Source organism: Artemia sp. Qi Xiang Cuo, chromosome 4 (genome assembly GCF_049724085.1).
Source record: "Artemia sp. Qi Xiang Cuo chromosome 4, ASM4972408v1, whole genome shotgun sequence".
In the NCBI taxonomy this organism is placed as follows: domain Eukaryota; kingdom Metazoa; phylum Arthropoda; class Branchiopoda; order Anostraca; family Artemiidae; genus Artemia; species Artemia sp. Qi Xiang Cuo.
The window spans coordinates 38,692,767-38,713,252 of NC_142797.1; the positions used below are offsets into that span (position 1 = coordinate 38,692,767).

Genomic DNA, 20,486 nt, shown 5'->3' on the forward strand with positions numbered 1-20,486 from the left:
TGCACAGGCAATTGTAATTACAATTACTTGGGGCTGCAGTTGTAATCAGTCACATTTACAAGTATTTGCAGTTACAAGTAGTCACAAATTCAAACAGTTCAAAGCAGTCACAGTTTGAAAAGTAATAGCAGTAGCACTAATTACATAAGTAGTAGTTGTAGCAGCCCTCAAAGATTCAATTTATTGGTTTCAGCTGTTTTTCAGCTATTGTTCTTATTCCCTTTTGACAACCAGCCTGCATAGAAACTGATTCAGCAAAGAAACTCTAAAGGCAAAATTTTTTTGTGGTGTATTTCCCAAACTTTGAGATAGGTTTACTTAAAGACAAAAATTATAACATACCAAAATAATTGATCTAGACTGGATAGCTAAACATCAAACTAACTATGCTAGATGAGGCTTATAGGTTTTTCCGAGAATGCTAGATGGCTTTCCCTTTCACTTCGTTGTGTATTGGTATGGTGAGCAATATGGTGCGTCAGGTCGGTTGTGGCGTGGGTCTTGTGGGCCGAACCCATACGCCTCGCGGGCCGCATGCGGCTCGCGGGCTGCGGGTTGCCGACCCATGTTGTAGAGTGTGGTGAAGAATTAAATGGTATAAATGTTTTTGAGATCTATTTGAATTTGAACAACCCACATTTTTTTTTTTGGCAATTTCCTTGTTATCATACATCCTTGTGCTTTGATGCTGATTTCCAATTTGTAAAGTGGAGCTCAGCGACTTGCCTTCTGGATGGTTCGTGTTCAATCCTATTTTAGGTTGTATTAAGCTTTTTCTTCAGCGATTATTTACTTGCTGAACCATTTCGATATCTTTATACAAAACAACAAACCGTTTTCGACCGTTTCTTTCCCCAAGTAGCTTGCGCGAGGATCTACTCTCCACCAGGTATATTTTCTTTATTAGTTAATATATTCACTCATTCATGATTGAAGTTTCTTACAACTAGGAAAAACAAAACTTTGGATAATAAGCCCATAACTTTATAAGGTAATTTTGAGTTATTTCTTTTTTCTGTCAAATTGTAAATACCTTTGATGATCCTTAAGTCTTGGATCTCACTTTGCAGCATATATATCTCCTAAGGTCTAATAGGGAGTTTCAATCCTCCGTAAACAGTCGTCACTAAGAGTGATACTTTTTTTAAAGAACTTTCCAAAATTACGTATGAAATAACAAAAATGTTGTTTTGAAATGTTATAAGAAAAACGCGTGACGCGTGTTTTACTCTGTTGAAGTTAATACGGTGATGACGAAATAGGCTATAAAACCTTCCTGCTGAAAACCCTTTTTGGCATTCTAGAGCCTTTCAGCCCAGTAAATCTTAATGTCTCTTATTATTCTAGGATACTATTCATTTCTAAACGCTGATATTTAAAAGTTAAAGTTTAATGTAAAGGCCAGGGTGTTGATAAGGGCCGCGGAATATCTTATGTTTTATATCACATAATTTCCAGTAGCCTATGATATTGAAAAAGGGAAGGAAATTAAACAAAAGCAACGGTTTTTCAAATGTTCAAGATTGACATTAACGCTTAAAACATACGGAAATTATCCCATGCATTAAGGGGTTTGCCCGTCTTCCAATATACTCCCAATCTTTATGGTGAAGCTTAAATTATAATTTGTTGAGCGTGTGCTTAGAATCAACGGGAGGGCGTGCCGCTCCTCCAATGTCTTTGGCATTTGGTACAATTTTTGCCGAAGACGAAAATTTCGGCAGAAATTTTGCAAAATTGCCCGAAATTTAGCAAAATTCTTGATTTCTGCAGAAAATTTGGCATAAATCAGGTAGCAATTCGGTAAAATTTATGTAGATCGCCCCTCCAATTAAATGAGTCTCAGGATGCCCCTGGTTACTATTCATAATTCTAACATATACTCCCTCAGATCCCGCTTGTCTATATGATAAACAGTGGCCCATGTTAGTAGAAATCCAAACTCTAATATAAGAATTTTGATAACAATAAATCAATTAAAAATATCTTTCAAATATGCAAAATTGACTAAATCATTGAAGTTTATCTAAAAAAATTCTTAGCATAAAAGAAAACTGTGCATATTTTTTTGGAAAAAGAATAAAACACACCCACGCCCCAAAACAATATAATTTTGATGATGATTGTATCCTGAATTTGACACATCCGAGAGCTCTAGAGCGGAGATTTCAAGTTCTTATCCTTCAGACCCATTGATGGTGCATAGGGCTCTTTACGTAGGAACAAGTAGCAAGCCTGTTGCCCAGCCTTGTGACAGCTGAAATCAAACCCCAGAACCCCTACTGCCCAGCAGAGCAAAAATGCATTGTGTTACCATAGGATTAAGATCTTATCTACAGGTTATTTAAAATACACTTTCCAGAAAAGTCAATAAATATAGAAAGAGCAAGATTAAACGCAAAAACGAGCAGAAATAAGTTCTAATAGAACTTTAAACTTAAGCGAACAGAAAATTACTACAAAGGAATGCATGAGACCTAAAACTAATAGAAATTAAAGTGGATAAATAAGACAAACTTGAAAAAAGCAGATATTGCCTCAAATAAAAGCGGTACAGCCACCCCGCTAAACCTTCTGAAGCGTAGAATGTGATTGTGCTTCACTGAAAACGATTTGTGCTTCGAACATTTTGTTTTTTATTTATTATCACATCAACAACAACAAAAAAAGGAAACCACAACGCTACTAAAGGTTTAAAAACTAGAGATACCCCAAAAAAGAGTGGGGTCTCCGCTTCTCAATCTTTCCAAATGTCAATGTCATTTGCGTGAAACAATCTTTATGCCAAGAAGTCTTTTTTATTTGTTAAAATTTCTCCAAAAAAGAAAAAAATCGCGATAAAATTCAAGGCTATATACAAAAGGAAAATTCATTGCTTAGAAAACGTATTTATATTCCCGACTTTCTGCTTATTTTTGATATTTTAAAAGGACGGTGTTTTTTGTCAAAACTATTATTTTTGTGCTATTTAATTAAAAACTGTAGGATTATGATGCCCAAATGAAACTTTTTAAACTTGTAAGGCTAATTTCTGAAACTGCTTAGTTTGTTGAAGCAGTATTTTCAATTGGCTATGTAATTATTAAATCATTCACCATTTGTTTTTCTTTACCACTGAAAGAAATGTATTTAAAAGGGAGAAGGTTTAAATATAAACCTATGGTGTAGACTAATGAAACTACGTAGAATGTTTAAAATGTAATCTCATCTAAAAAGAATGAATTCCTTGAAGTTTGAAACATTTTTTATTTTTAACACCATCAATATAAACGAAAAATTGTTCAAGATATATTTTGTTATTAGTCAAGCACAAGTAAAACTATATTCTTTAGAGGTTTTAAGGGGGTGATAGTCCCACTTTTATGTGCTACTCTGTGTTTTTATGTTTTGATTGATTATACAAATATATTTTAATTCCTGTTCGAATTGAATGTTGGATTTTGAATTTTGGATTAAAATGTTGGATTTCTATTTCAATTTTTAGGCAAAAACTTGAATATTCAGAAAAAAAAATGTCAAATCAGCCGTATTTTTGTCTATTAAGTTTTTAACTTTTACCTTAAGGTTTGTATGGATGGGGATTTATATATATATATATATATATATATATATATATATATATATATATATATATATATATATATATATATATATATATATATATATATATATATATATATATATATATATATATATATATATATATATATATATATATATATATATATATCGGCGCGTATAAACAGCTCTTCTTGTTTGATCTGCTATCAGCGGTCCAATTACCCTGGAACGCGTATTTTGGCAGAAACTTTCTCAAAATGCCTTTGAAACCAACTCGAGACTTTGAAACCTACTTGAAATTTCTAAGAACACCTAAAAATAACACTGTACTAATGATAACCGTTTTTTATATATGTATTGGTATAAATTAATTTAAAATTAGATTCTTTAAAATTTAGTGTTACAACGTTGAAGCCAAGTTTCTCGTTCAAGATAAATCTGACTTGTCTATTCTCGAAAAAATCGAATGTCGCTTATGTTTATACTTGTTTAAATGTTCTCTGGAGCACTTACATCTCGGTCTGGGTTTTTATAATGGTTGAGATGGGAAAGACCATACTGTCTATTATTCATATACAGGGATTGATTCATTGCATTACCATATTCTTCAATTTATGGATTAAATTTCCCGGTGAAGAGGAAATATCAGGGAGGGGGGTGATTTCCAGCGGAGGGTGGGAATTTTGGTAAAGTTCTACCAATTCATATTATTGAGTTAGGAATAAAATGAATACACCTTTCGATGCCTTTTTTTATGCTGACTACGAATATAATAATCATTTCTATCGGAAATTAATTTCAGCCCCCCCCTATATATACCTAACCTAACCTAACCCAACCAAACTTAACCCTGAATTGGTATGTATAGGGGGGGGGGCTGAAATTCATTTCCGATAGAAATGATTATTATATTCGTAATCAGCATAAAAAAAGGCATCGAATGGTGTATTAGGTTAGGTTGGGTTAGGTATATATAGGGGGGGGGGGTGAAATTAATTTCCGATAGAAATGATTATTATATTCGTAATCAGCATAAAAAAAGGTATCGAATGGTGTATTCACTTTACTCCTAACTCAATAATATGATTTGGTAGAACTTTACCGGAATTTTACACGGGGGAACCGGAATGGGGAGGATATTTTCTGGGAGGATTTTTCAAATAATTTTAAATTCAAAAATACAATAGTTATTAATATACGGGAAAGATTTTACGCAGGGGTGGGGGAGACCCGTGGGGGAATTTTACGCCGAGGGAGAGTTTTCTATAGGGAGAGGGGGGGGGGGGGTTCTCTCTTTTGAGATCGCAGCAACGCGATGAGTTTTAAATTTCTTTCTTGGTGACTACTGAACCAACCGAAAATAGTGGTTCCTAAAACAGCATTTATATAATTTCATCAGTTGGTGATGGAAAACCTCATGTTTCAAGAAGCCTATTAGACATAAGAGTAGAGGTGACCCTAGTACTCGTGACCCCACACCATATATGGGCATAGAGTCATTAGGGAGAACACGTTGTTAATGGGGTCAATGACCTCTTTTTCCAAGGTCGATGTTGTTGTTGTTTCCGAGGCAATTGGCAAGGTCAATGTTGTTGTTGTTGTTGTAAGTGCACGCTCTCAGCGAATGTTATGATCCAGAAATAGGGGCCTTATTGACTCCGAACGGGGCACCAAATATGGGCATAGAGTCATTAGAGAGAACACGTTGTTAATGGGGTCAATGACCTAAATTTCCAAGGTCGATGTTGTTGTTGTTGTAAGTGCACGCTCTCAGCGAATGCTATGCCGTCCAGGAATTTGGAACACCTGTGCTGTCGACCTCAATTCACCTATCGTGATTCAATAATTCCCCTTAGAAACAACAAATTAATTCCCCTTTCTTGACAGATCAATCAACCAATGACATCATCTGTCAGACTTTAAAAAATTTTCGCATAGAAACGATTCTCCAGGAATAGATCCAAGTCATTAATGTCATTGCCTCGGAAACAACTCTTTTGGTCGAACTCCAAAGGATATTAATAACCAAAGGCCATGGAAACAATTCTCCAAGAAACACCTTAGCGATGAATTGTTTTAGCGCGGGAATCAGGTTTCTTATTAATTTGAAATGCATTAGCGCAGAGATGCCAAAAACAAAAGGAACACGCTGAATTACGTTTAGGGATTATTTGGGCGAAACTGTTTTAGACAGGTTATGGAACTATTTCGGCGAAACAGTTAGAGACATTTAAAAAGATGATTTTTGAAGAGATTTTAGAAGAGAATTTTATGGTGAAACTCTGTGGTCGTTATAATACACAAGTTTCATTTGAACAGTGTTGTGAGGTCCTCTAACCCAACCCCAAAGGGTTCCAATCCTCCTACCCCAACCCCGAAGGAAGCCCCCGGTCCTCAAAGGCCACCCAAGCTCCCAAAGGGCCACCGGCGCCCCCAAAGGCCCACCCGGACCCCCCAAGGCCAGCCCCGGGCCCCCCAAAGGCCCATCGCGCTCCCAAAGGGCCAACGGGGTCCCAAAGGCCCTCCACCGGTCCCCAAATGTGCCCCCGGGCCCCCACTGCCCCCCGAACCCCCAAAGGCCCTCCCTGTGCCCCAAAGGCCCTCCCTGTGCCCCAAAGGCCCATCCTCTGGCCCCCAAAGGTCCCCCGGACCAGAGAAGCGCCGCCGGGATGCGCCGTGGGCCAGGAAAGCGCTGCAGGATGTGCCGCAGGGATGCGCCGCGGGCCAGGAAAGCGCCGCAGGAGACGCGCCGCAGGGAGGCACCGCAGGAAAGCGCCGCAGGATGCGCCGCAGGGATGCACCACAAAAAAAAAAAAGTAAACTAAAAAGTAAAAATTTCGAAATGTTATCTCCCAAACGCCCTCCTCAGACCCCCAAAGGCCCTCCCCTGGTCCTCAAAGGTCCCCCGTGCTCCTCATACCCCACCCCAACCCCGAAGGAAGCCCCCGGGCCCCCAAAGGCCCTCCCCCGGTCCCCAAAGGTCCCCCGGGCTCCCAAAGGGCCAACCGGCCCCCAAGGGTCCCCCGGGCCCCCAAAGGTCCACCCCCGGTCCCCAAAGGTCCCCCGGGCACCCAAAAGACCACCCAATCCTCAAGGGTCCCGGATCCCCAAACGCCCTCCCTGGTCCTCAAAGGTCCTCCTCCGGTCCCCATACATGCACACAAAAACTTACACACACACAAAAACTTACACACACACACAAAAACTTACACACACACACTAAAACTTACACACACACACGAAAACTTACACACACACGCCAAAACTAACACACACACACACACAAAAACTAAAACACACACACACACACAAAAACTTACACATGCACACGAAAACTTACATGCAGACAAAAACTTACATGCACACAAAAACTTACACACACATACACACACAAAACTTACACACACACACACACAAAAACTTACACACACACACACGCGAAAACTTACGCACATACACGAAAACTTACACACACACACACACACACAAAAACTAACACACACACACACACACACACACACAAAACAAACACACACACACACCAAAACATACACACACACTCCCAAACTTACACACACAAAAACTTACACACACACACACAAACACACACAAACTTATACACACACACACACAAAAAACTAACACACACAAAAACTAACACACACACACAAAAACTTACACACACACACAAAAAAACTTACATCCACACACAAAAGCAAAGACACACAAAAAATTACACACAAACACAAAAAAAATTATACAAACACGAAAAAACTTACATGCACACAAAAACTTAAATGCACACAAAAACTTACAAACACACAAAAACTTACACACACTCACAAAAACTTACACACACACACAAAAACTTACACACACACACACATGAAAACTTACACACACACACCAAAACTTACACACACACTTCAAAAATTACACACACACACACAAAAACTTACACACACACACACACACAAACTTACACATTCACACTAAAACTTACATGCACACAAAAACTTACATGCACATAAAAACTTACACACACACACACACACAAAAATAACACACACACACACAAACACACACGAACACAAACACACACACGCCAAAAAATACACACACACACACAAAAACTTACACACACACACAAAAAAAAACACAAAAAATAAAAAAATAAAATAAAAAAAACACACACACACAATCACACAAAATTACACACACACACACACACACACACAAAAAAAAAAAACACACACACTAAAAAACACAAACACGACAAAACAAACAAACACACAAACATACACACACACAAACACACACAAACTTACACACACAAAAAAACAAAAATAACACACACAAAAACTTACACACACACACACACACACACACACACACACAAACATACAAAAACAAAAAAAAAAAATAAAAACACAAGCAAAAGATTATACACACACAAACTTACACACAAACACACACAAAAACTTACACCCACACGCAAAAACTTACATGCACACAAAAACTTACATGAACACAAAAAATTACACACACACAAAAACTTACACACACGCACAAAAACTTACACCCACACACAAAAACTTACACACACACACACTAAAACTTACACACACACGCCAAAACTTACACACACACACAAAAACTTACACACACACACACACACACAAAAACTGACACAAACACACTAAAACTAACATCCACACAAAAACATAGACACACACACACGAAAACATACACACACACGTCAAAACTTACACCCACAAAAGCTTAGACACACAAAAACTTACGCACACACACACACACAAAAACTAACACACACACACAAAAACTTACACACACACACACAAAATATTACACACAAAAAAAATTACACACACACACACACACAAAAAATAACACAAACACTCAAAAAATTACACACACACACACACAAAATATTACACACACAAAAGAAAACTAACGCACACACACACAATAACACACACTCACACACACTTACACAAACAAACAAAAACATACACACACTCACACAATAAAAATTACTAACACACACGAACAATTACACACACACACACACATTCCAAAACTTACACACACACAAAAACTTACACACACACACACACACACAAAAACTTACACATGCACACGAAAACTTACATGCACATAAAAACTTACACGCACACAAAAACTTACACACACGCGCAAAAACTTACACGCACACACAAAAACTTACACACACACACGAAAACTTACACACACACACGAAAACTTACACACACACGAAAACTTACACACACACAAAAACTGACACATACACACACACATACATACATACACACACACACACAAACACATACAGAAAAACGAATACACACACCCACAAAAAAAAACAACCACACACACACACAAAAAAACTAAAAAAACCACAGCAACACACAACCTAAACCAAAACACATACACAAAAAACAAAAACCAACACAAAGAAAGAAACACACAGACACACACACAAACACACACACAGCACACACACACACACACACACACACACACACACACACACACACACACACACAAACACACACACACTTACACACACACACACACAAAAAATTACACACACACACAAACACACACAAACTTACAAACACACACAAAACTTACACCCACACACAAAAGCCTAGACACACAAAAACTTACACGCACAAACAAAAACTTACACCCACACGCAAAAACTTACATGCACACAAAAACTTACAGGCACACATAAAACTTACACACACACACACAAAACTTACACACACGCACAAAAACTTACACACACACACAAAAACTTACACACCCACAAAAACTTACACACACACACACACACACACACAAAAACTTACACAAGCACATTAAAAATTAAAATAAAAAATACAATTACACAAACAATCACAATAAATCATACACACACACACTTATAATACTACACACACAATATAATTGACTATAACAAAAATACACACACACACACACAAACTGAAACACACAAAATCAAAAACTTACACACACACGCACAAACTTAAATTAAAACAATACATTACATTTACACAAAAACTCACACACACACTAAAAAAAAAACAAACGCAATCTCACATAAACAATATCAAACACAAAGTATAACACAACATAAATAATACGCACACACACACACACACACACATACACACAAAAAACATTAAAATGCACGAGACAAATAACAAGCCCATAAAAACAAAAATGCACACAAAAACTTAAGCTACCACACAACAAAATACACGAACACAACAACTATTAACAGCATACACGAAACTACACACACACACGAAAACTTACACACACACACACAAAAACTTACACACACACACACATGAAAACTTACACACACACACACTAAAAATATCACACACACTCAAAAAATTACACACACACAAAAACTTACACACACACACACACACACAAAAACTTACACATGCACATGAAAACTTACATGCACACAAAAACTTATATACACATACACACACACACACACACACACTACCACACACACTCACACGAAAAATTACACACACACTAAAAAACTTAAACAAACACACAAACTTACACACACACACACACACACACACACACACAAACAAACAAACACATGAACATCAAAATTTACATGCACACAAAAACATACAAGCACACAAAAACATACACACACACACACACGGACACACACAAAACTCACACACACACACACACACACACGAAAACTAACACACACACCCCAAAACTACACACACACACAAACGTACACACACACACACACACACACACACACAAAACTTACACATTAACACAACAAAAACTCACACACACACTCACAAAAAATTACAAACACACACACACACACAAAACTAAAACACACACACACACGAAAACTCACACACACACTCCAAAACTTACACACACAAAAACTTACACACACACACACACAAACTAACACACACACACAAAAACTTACACACACATACAAACACACACAAACAAACAAACACAAACAAAAAATAACAAAAACAAAAAAAAGATTAGACACAAAAAAAATTACACACACACACAAAAAAATAAACACACATGCAAAAAATAACAATAACAAAAACAAATTAAATAAAACAAAAAATTAAACACACACACAAACTAACACACACGCACAAACACTCACAAACACACACACACAAACAAACAAACACACACACAAACACACAAACACACAAAAACAAACACTTACACATGCACACTAAAACTGACATTCACACAAAAACTTACACACACACACACACACACGAAAACTTACACACACACACGACAAAACTTACACACACAAAATCAAAGACACACAAAAACTTACACACACACACACACAAAAACTTACACCCACACGCAAAAACTTACATGCACACAAAAACTTACATGCACACAAAAACTTACACACACACACACGAAAACTTACGCACACACACGAAAACTTACACACACACACGCCAAAACTTACACACACACAAAAACTTACACACTTACCATATCACAGTTACATTGTCTTAATTTTTCAAATTTCATTTTGAATTTCTGTCGTGAAATGCAAGAGTTGGAATATTTCAGTAGTGACTTGTTGTGCTTTGCCTTCTCACAGTTACATTCTCTTGATTTTTCGAAGTTCATTTTGAATTTCTGTCATGAAATGCAAGAGTTGGAAAATTGGGGTCTTAGTCCACCAGCCCGAATGGCGGAAATCCACTAGCTCAGTATTGGGGTCCCAGTCCACCAGCCTGAGCGGTGGAAATTCACTAGCTCAGAATTGGGGTCTTAGTCCACCAGCCCGAATGGTGGAAATCCACTAGCTCAGTATTGGGGTCCCAGTCCACCAGCCTGAACGGTGGAAATTCATTAGCTCAGAATTGGGGTCTTAGTCCACCAGCCTGAATGGTGGAAATACACTAGCTCAATATCGGGGTCTCAGTCCACCAGTCTGTATGGTGGAAATTCAATGTTTATGTTAGGTTAGGTTAACTTATCATGAGCGCTCATTATAAGTTAACCTAACCTTTTACGGTGAGTATGGTTATGTTAGTATAGATTAAGTTAGGTTAGGTTAAGTTAGGTTAGGTTAGCCCATGTACGCTTCTCTTAGGTTATTTTAGGTTAGGTGAGAGACAGGCAAAAAGTTAGGTGTATGATTAGGTTAGGTTAGATTAAATTAGGTTAGGTTAAGTTAGGTTAGGCTAGGTTAGCCTACGTACGCGCGCGTACGTAGGCTAACCTAGCCTAACCTAACTTAACCTAACCTAATTTAATCTAACCTAACCTAACCTAATCATACACCTAACTTTTTGCCTAACTTTTTTGTAAGTTTTTGTGTACATGTAAGTTTTTGTGTGCATGTAAGTTTTTGCGTGTGGGTGTAAGTTTTTGCATGTGGGTGTAAGTTTTTGTGTGTGTGTGTGTGTAAGTTTTTTTGTGTCTAAGCTTTTTTGTGTGTAAGTTTTTAAGTGTGTGTGTGTTAGTTTTCTTATGTGTGTGTGTTTGTCAGTTTTTATTTGCATGTTAGTTTTCATGTGCTTGGGTTAGTTTTTGTGTGTGTGTGTGTGTGTGTAATTTTTTTTGTGTGTGTAAGTTTTTGTGTGTGTGTGTCAGTTTTTGTGAGTGTGTGTAAGTTTTGTTTGTGTGTGTGTAAGTTTTCTGTGTGCATGTAAGTTTTTGTGTGCATGTAAGTTTTTGCTTGTGTGTTTAAGTTTTTGTGTGTGTGTGTAAGTTTTTGTGTGTCTAAGCTTTTGTGTGTGGGTGTAAGTTTTTGTGTGTGTGTGTAAGTTTTTGTGTGTGTGTCAGTTTTTTTTTGTTTGTGTGTGTGAGTGTGTGTGTATGTGTTTGTTTATGTGTGTGTGTGTTTTTGTGTTTGTTTTTTTGTTTGCTTGTTTGTTTGTGTGTGTGTGTGTGTGTGTGTGTGTGTGTGTGTGTGTGTGTGTGTGTGTGTGTGTGTGTGTGTGTGTGTGTGTGTGTGTGTGTGTGTGTGTGTGTGTGTGTGTGTGTGTGTGTTTGTGTGTGTGTGTGTGTGTGTGTGTGTGTGTGTGTGTGTGTTTGTGTGTGTTTATTTGTGTGTGTGTGTGTGTGTGTGTATGTGTGTGTGTGTGTGTGTGTGTTTGTGTTCGTGTGTTTGTGTGTGTGAGTGTGTTGGTTGTTGTGTTTTGGTGTGTGAGTGTGTGTTTTCGTGGGTGTGTTTGAGTGGGTTTTATTGTGTTGTGTTTTGTTTTTTTGTTGTTTGGTGTTTGTGTGGGTTTTTTTGTTTTTGTGTGGTGGTGTGTGGGTGGGTTTGTGAGTTTTTGTGTGTGTTAGTTTTCGTGTGTGTGTGTGTAAGTTTTTGTGTGTGTGTGTAAGTTTTGTGTGTGCGTGTAAGTTTTGCGCGTGTGTGTAAGTTTTGTGTGCATGTAAGTTTTTATGTGCATGTAAGTTTTCGTGTGCATGTGTAAGTTTTGTGTGTGTGTCTGTGTGTGTAAGTTTTTGTGTGTGTGTAAGTCTTGGCGTGTGTGTGTGTTTTGTGTGTCTTCGTGTGTGTGCGTAAGTTTTCGTGTGTGTGTGTGTGTAAGTTTTTGTGTGTGTGTGTAAGTTTTTGTGCGTGTGTGTAAGTTTTTGTGTGTGCGTATGTTTTCGTGTTTGTGTGTAAGTTTTTGTGTGTGTGTTAGTTTTTGTGTGTGGGTGTAAGTTTTTTTGTGTGTGTGTGTGTGTAAGTTTTTGTGTGTGTAAGTTTTTGTGTGTGTGTGTGTAAGTTTTTGCGTGTGGGTGTAAGTTTTGTGTGTGTGTGTGTGCGTAAGCTTTTGTGTGTCTAAGCTTTTGTGTGTGTAAGTCTTGACGTGTGTGTGTAAGTTTTCGTGTGTGTGTGTATAAGTTTTTGTGTGCATGTAAGTCTTCGTGTGCATGTGTAAATTTTTGTGTGTGTGTGTGTGTGTGTGTTTGTGTGTGTGTGTGTAAGTCTTGGCGTGTGTGTGTAAGTTTTCGTGTGTGTGTGTGTGTAAGTTTTTGTGTGTGTGTGTAAGTTTTTGTGCGTGTGTGTAAGTTTTTGTGTGTGTGTAAGTTTTTGTGTGCATGTAAGTTTTTGTGTGCATGTAAGTTTTTGCGTGTGTGTGTATGTTTTTGTGTGTGTGTGTGTAAGTTTTTGTGTGTCTAAGCTTTTGAGTGTGGATATAAGTTTTTTTTGTGTTTGTGTAAGTTTGTGTGTGTGTGTATGTGTGTGGGTGTGTTAGTTTTTTGTTTGTGTTAGTTTTTGTGTGCGTGTGTTTGTAAGTTGTGTGTTTGTTTTTGTTTGTCTAAGTTTTGGCGTGGGTGTGTATTGGGTCGTGTGTGTGTGTGTAAGTTTTGTGTGTGTGTGTGTGTGTAATTGTGTTCTCGATTTTTTTTGAGTTTTTTTTGGGTACATTTTTATTTGGTAGTTTATGTGTGTGTGTGTGTGTGTAAGTTTTTGTGTGTGTGTAAGTGTTTGCGTGTTTGTGTTAGTTTTCGTGTGTGTGTGTGTGTGTGTGTAAGTTTTGTGTGTGTGTGTGTGTGTAAGTTTTTCTGTGCATGTAAGTTTTTGTGTGCATGTAAGTTTTCGTGTGCATGTGTAAGTTTTTGTGTGTGTGTGTGTGTGTAAGTTTGTGTGTGTGTGTGTGTGTGTGTCAGTTTGTGCGTGTGTTTGTATGTTTTCGTGTGTGTGTGTGTAAGTTTTTGTGTTCATGTATATGATTTGTTGTGTTTATTTTTTTTCGTTTGTGTTTAATTTTTCGTGTGTGTATGTGTAAGTTTTGTGAGTGTGTGTGTGTGTAATTTTTTTTGCGTTTGTTTGTGAGTTTTTTTTGTGTTCATGTTTAAGTTTTTGTGTGTATGTTTGTGTGTTTGTGTGTGTGTGTAAGTTTTTTTGTGTGTTTAATTTTTTGGGTGTGTTTTTGATTTTTAGTGTGTGTGTGTGTGTGATTTTTGTGTGTGTGTGTGTTTGTGTGTCATTTTTTGTGTGAATGTAATTTTTTGTGTGCATGTTAGTTTTAGTGTGCATGTGTAAGTTTTTGTGTGTGTGTGTGTGTGTGTGTAAGTTTTGGCGTGTGTGTGTAAGTTTTCGTGTGTGTGTGTGTAAGTTTTGTGTGTGTGTGTGTGTGTGAAAGTTTTTTTGGGTGTGTGTGTGAGTTTTTTTTGTGTTCGTGTTTAAGTTTTTGTGTGTGTGTGTGTGTGTTTTTATGTGTTTTTGTTTGTGTATTTTGTGTCGTGTGTGTGTAAGTTTTCGTGTGTGTGTGTGTGTGTAAGTTTTGTTTGTGTGTGTGTGTTTAAGTTTTTGTGGTGTTGTATGTGTTTATCTGTTTTTTTAATTTGTTGTTAATGTGTCAGTTTTTGTGTGTGTGTGTGTGTAAGTTTGTGTGTGTGTGTGTGCAAGTTTTGACGTGTGTGTGTAAGTTTTGGCACTTGTGTGTAAGTTTTCATGTGTGTGTGTGTGTAAGTTTTTGTGTGTGTGTGTGTAAGTTTTTGTGAGTGTGTGTTTGTGTTTGTGTGTTTGTTAGTGTTTGTGTGCTTGTTAGTTTTTGTTTGCTTGTAAGTTTTTGCGTGTGGGTCTAAGTTTTTGTGTGTGTGTGTGTTAGTTTTTGTGTGTATAAGCTTTTGTGTGTGGATGTAAGTTTTTTGTGTGTGTGTGTAAGTTTGTGTGTGTGTGTGTGTGTGTGTAAGTTTTTGTGTGTGTAAGTTTTTTGTGTGTGTGTGTGTGTATAAATTTGTGTGTGTTTGTGTGTGTGTGTTATTTTTTGCGTGTGTATGTAAGTTTTCGTGTGTGTGTGTGTAAGTTTTGTGTGTGTGTGTGTGTGCGTGTGTGTGCAAGTTTTGTGTGTGTTTGTGTGTGTGTGTGTAAGTTTTGGCGTGTGTGTGTGAGTTTTCGTGTGTGTGTGTGTGTAAGTTTTTGTGTGTGTGGTTGTGTAAGTTTTGTGTATGTATGGGTGCGTAAGATTAGTTGCTTATGTAAGTTTTTAAGTTCTTTTTTGTGTTCGTGGTCATTTTTTAGTTTTTGTGTGTGTGTGTGTGTAAGTTTTTGTGTGTGTGTGTGTGTGTATTGTTTGGCGTGTGTGTGTGTATTTTGTCGTGTGTGTGTGTAATAGATCGTGTGTGTGTGTAAGTTTTTGTGTGTGTGTGTAAGTTTTTGTGTGTGTGTAAGTTTTTGTGTGTATGTATTGGGACCGGGGGAGGACCTTTGAGGACCAGGGAGGGCGTTTGGGGATCCGGGACCCTTGAGGATTGGGTGGTCTTTTGGGAGCCCGGGGGACCTTTGGGGACCGGGGGAGGACCTTTGGGGGCCCGGGGGACCCTTGGGGGCGGGTTGGCCCTTTGGGAGCCCGGGGGACCTTTGGGGACCGGGGGTGGGCCTTTGGGGGCCGGGGGGCTTGTTTCGGGGTTGGGGTGGGGTATGAGGAGCCCGGGGGACCTTTGAGGACCAGGGGAGGGCCTTTGGGGGTCTGAGGAGGGCGTTTGGGGGATAACATTTTGAAATTTTTACTTTTTAGTTTACTTTTTTGTGCGGCGCATCCCTGCGGCGCATTCCTGCGGTGCATCCCTGCGGCGCTTCCCTGCGGCGCATCCCCTGCGGCACTTTCCTGGCCCGCGGCGCATCCCTGCGGCACATCCTGCGACGCTTTCCTGGCCCACGGCGCATCCCGGCAGCGCTTCTCTGGTCCGGGGGACCTTTGGGGGCCGGGGGAGGGCCTTTGGGGCACAGGGAGGGCCTTTGGGGCACAGGGGGGCCTTTGGGGGTCCGAGGGGGGCAGTTGGGGGCCTGGGGGACATTTGGGGACCGGGGGAGGGCCTTTGGGACCCCGTTGGTCCTTGGGGAGCTCGTTGGGCCTTTGGGGGGCCGGGGGTTGGCCTTGGGGGGGCGGGGGGGGCCTTGGGGGGCGCCGGTGGCCCTTTGGGAGTTTGGGGGGCCTTTGAGGACCGGGGGCTTCCTTCGGGGTTGGGGTAGGAGGATTGGAACCCTTTGGGGTTGGGTTAGAGGACCTCACAACACTGTTCAAATGAAACTTGCGTATTATAACGACCACAGAGTTTCACCATTAAATTCTCTTCTAAAATCTCTTCAAAAATCATCTTTTAAAATGTCTCTAACTGTTTCGCCGAAATAGTTCCATAACCTGTCTAAAACAGTTTCGCCCAAATAATCCCTAAACGTAATTCAGCGTGTTCCTTTTGTTTTTGGCATCTCTGCGCTAATGCATTTCAAATTAATAAGAAACCTGATTCCCGCGCTAAAACAATTCATCGCTAAGATGTTTCTTGGAGAATTGTTTCCATGGCCTTTGGCTATTAATATCCTTTGGAGTTCGACCAAAAGAGTTGTTTCCGAGGCAAAGACATTAATGACTTGGATCTATTCCTGGAGAATCGTTTCTATGCGAAAATTTTTAAAGTCTGACAGATGATGTCATTGGTTGATTGATCTGTCAAGAAAGGGGAATTCATTTGTTGTTTCTAAGGGGAATTATTGAATCACGATAGGTGAATTGAGGTCGACAGCACAGGTGTTCCAAATTCCTGGACGGCATAGCATTCGCTGAGAGCGTGCACTTACAACAACAACAACATCGACCTTGGAAATTTAGGTCATTGACCCCATTAACCACGTGTTCTCTCTAATGACTCTATGCCCATATTTGGTGCCCCGTTCGGAGTCAATAAGGCCCCTATTTCTGGATCATAACATTCGCTGAGAGCGTGCACTTACAACAACAACAACAACATTGACCTTGCCAATTGCCTCGGAAACAACAACAACATCGACCTTGGAAAAAGAGGTCATTGACCCCATTAACAACGTGTTCTCTCTAATGACTCTATGCCCATATTTGGTGCCCCGTTCGGAGTCAATAAGGCCCCTATTTCTGGATCATAACATTCGCTGAGAGCGTGCACTTACAACAACAACAACAACATTGACCTTGCCAATTGCCTCGGAAACAACAACAACATCGACCTTGGAAAAAGAGGTCATTGACCCCATTAACAACGTGTTCTCCCTAATGACTCTATGCCCATATATGGTGTGGGGTCACGAGTACTAGGGTCACCTCTACTCATAAGCTTGCTTCATTAATGAGCTAGTGATCACTGATGTGTGACCTCGTCTTAGCGCATGCTAATTGGTGTCATTAGGAAGCCTTCTTGTCAGTGGATGTTCTAAAAAAGAAATAAATCAACAAAGTTGGTTAGGGACGAAAGAGATCAATGGGGAGGTGAATTATCCAGCTTAAATTGTGACAAGCAACCAGCAACCATGTTAGACAAGCTCATTTACTTGTAAACAATGCTGTCACATGTCAGACGAAAAAGCGAATTGTCGTTCTATTATATGTTTTTCACATTTACTGTGTGCAAGTGATGAAAACCCACATCACCAATGAATTTCATTCAATCAGTGAACCGACGCTATAGCGTTGACACAATTTGTCTTCTATGTATTTTTTTTTTTCCAGTCACCATGTAGCCTATCCAAGGGATTATCGTTAAAACTTAGAAGTGGGCTGATTTGGTAAGAAGCTAAATAATTAAGAATTAGATTAAAGAAACAAAGAAATGTTGTTTCTTTTTTTGTTTTTCTTGATTTTTAATCTGTCTTTTTCTGGGCTCTGCCCAGATTTTTGTGATGGGTTATAAATAAAATGATTGACTGATTGAATAAAAACAAGTTTTTTTAATTTAAAGTAAGGAGCGACATTAAAACTTAAATCGAACAGAAATTATTTCGTATATGAAATGGACTGTCTCGTCCTCAATGCCTCGCTCTTTAGGCTAAAGTTTTCCATTGTTTTAAACAATAGAGTTGTGAGAAAGAGTCAAACTTTAGCGTAAAGAGCGGGGCGTTGAGGAGAGGACAGCCCCTTTTATATACGGAATAGTTTCTGTTTGTTTTAAGTTTTAATGTCGTTCCTTACTTTCAGTTAAAATAAACTTTGAATTTGTTTATAAACTTTGCGTTTTTGAATTAATACCGGTTTTGATTTTTGCTCATCGTACATGAATAATTAAAACTAAATTTGCATTTCAATTTTATCTTTCTTTTGGCTAAATGGCTGTTTTAAGATTTTCATCGTCTGATTTTGAGAATATAGGGGTGAAGGAGGGACCTAGTTGCCCTCCAGTTCTTTGATTAATTAAAAAGAGCACTAAAACTTTTAATTTTATTTACGAACGTTTTTTATTAGTAATAAATATAAGTAACTTACAAATTAACTTACGTAACGAACTTCTATATTCGTATATTTTTATTACGTATATGAGAGGGTTTGCCTCCTAGTCAATACCTTGCTGTTTACGCTAAAGTTTGAATTTTGTTCTAATTGCTTAAGAATGACCCCTGAATCGCAAAGGGTTTAATTAGGATAAATAGCTCTTATAAAATTACTAAAAAAAACCTAGAAAATACTTAGAAAGTACTAAAAAAAAGTTTCAACGAAAAGTGTTTGTAAATTGTTTGTAGTTTAATATCTAGTTTTCATTATTCCCTTTCTAGTTTCAGAAGCAGCAATAAATATCGAAAAAATACTCATTTATTTTACAAAAACAGACAATTACAAAAAAAAGTTCTCCCAGATAGTATGACACCTCTTGACGCTTGTACTTTTTCATGACAGAAATCAGCAATTCGACGGCGTAAACAGCAGGCTTACAGAGGAGATCGGAGTCAGTAATACATTCACATCAGAAAAAGTGTGACACAAAAAAAGAGAGAAAGAAAAAAAAACCTGGTTAAAGAAAAAAACAAAAAACATAACAAACATAAAGAAAACAAACGCTGGACAAGTGGGGCATGGAAGGCTATCCCAACATGGGTAACAAATATAAACAAAAAAAATAATAATAATAATAATAAAAATTTCTATTCCACCATCACAGGTCAATACATAATTTTAATATTTTCTTCCTTAGAACTGATATTTGCCGAAATGACTCAATTTGAATTCTAGCTTTCAGCCTATATTTATTTGAAATAAATGGTATTTGGTATCTAATTGAAAATCTAGATCTTTCACAATTAACAAAGGGAATTCGATATGTTCCAGAACACCTAAGAGCCCACACAAACCTGAAATAAAGATGAAATGAAATTTATGCACAAATAAAAGAGAAAGGATCCCCTCCTCCTTTTCTAGAAGTCCAAGACTGAGCGGTTGCAATAATTATGCCATGAATCCTGTCTTTTCTGAATACCTTTAACTTACCAATCAGATTGTATTGACATCAATTTTCGAGTCAAACTTAAAACGAACTGAAATCACTTAACACAGGAGTTAGGCTACTGCAACTAAAAGGAAATGAAATCATAGGAAGCGCAATAGCGCTGCCTAAGTAAAGAACGATGTGGGCACAATGTATTATTATAATTTTTTTTTTCTTGGTCTTAGACCAGGACACTTCGTATCGAAGGAGTTGCCATAGTACTTCGAAAAGGGGTCATTCGATTGAAAATTGGAGTGGCTAGTGCCCTTTATAATAGTCGAAAGTGATTGGAGGGCGAATAGCCCCCCCCCCCCCTCGCACGCCCATCATTCCCCCAAACACATCCAATTAAAATCTTTGAGATAGCCATTTTGTTCAGCGTAGTTGATTTCCAGATAGAAAATATGTTTTTGAGGAGGACAATCCCCAACAACTCTCAGGGCAAGGGGTTTTATGTCATACCCTGGGGGTATATAAGAACGATGTTGGCACAATGTGTTATTTATTTTTTTTCCCCTTTAGAGCTGGGCACTTCGTATCGAAGAAGTTGTCGTAGAAACTTCGAAAAGGGCTCATTGCTCAAAATTAAACTAATTTAAATGCGTAATATCTAGAGCTAGGTACCAAGGAGCAGTAAGAAA

The 20,486-nt window shown here is 38.4% G+C and overlaps 1 protein-coding gene across 1 annotated transcript in view; it reads left to right on the top strand.

Moving 5' to 3' along the window:
* Positions 1-939: 939 nt before the first annotated feature.
* Positions 940-20,486, top strand: part of LOC148953095 (neuropeptide F receptor-like) — a 50,006-nt gene continuing 30,459 nt past the window's right edge. The window contains exon 1 of the mRNA XM_089088297.1: positions 940-991. The gene's annotated coding sequence lies outside the window, so the exon portion shown is untranslated. The remainder of the gene's footprint in view (positions 992-20,486) is intronic.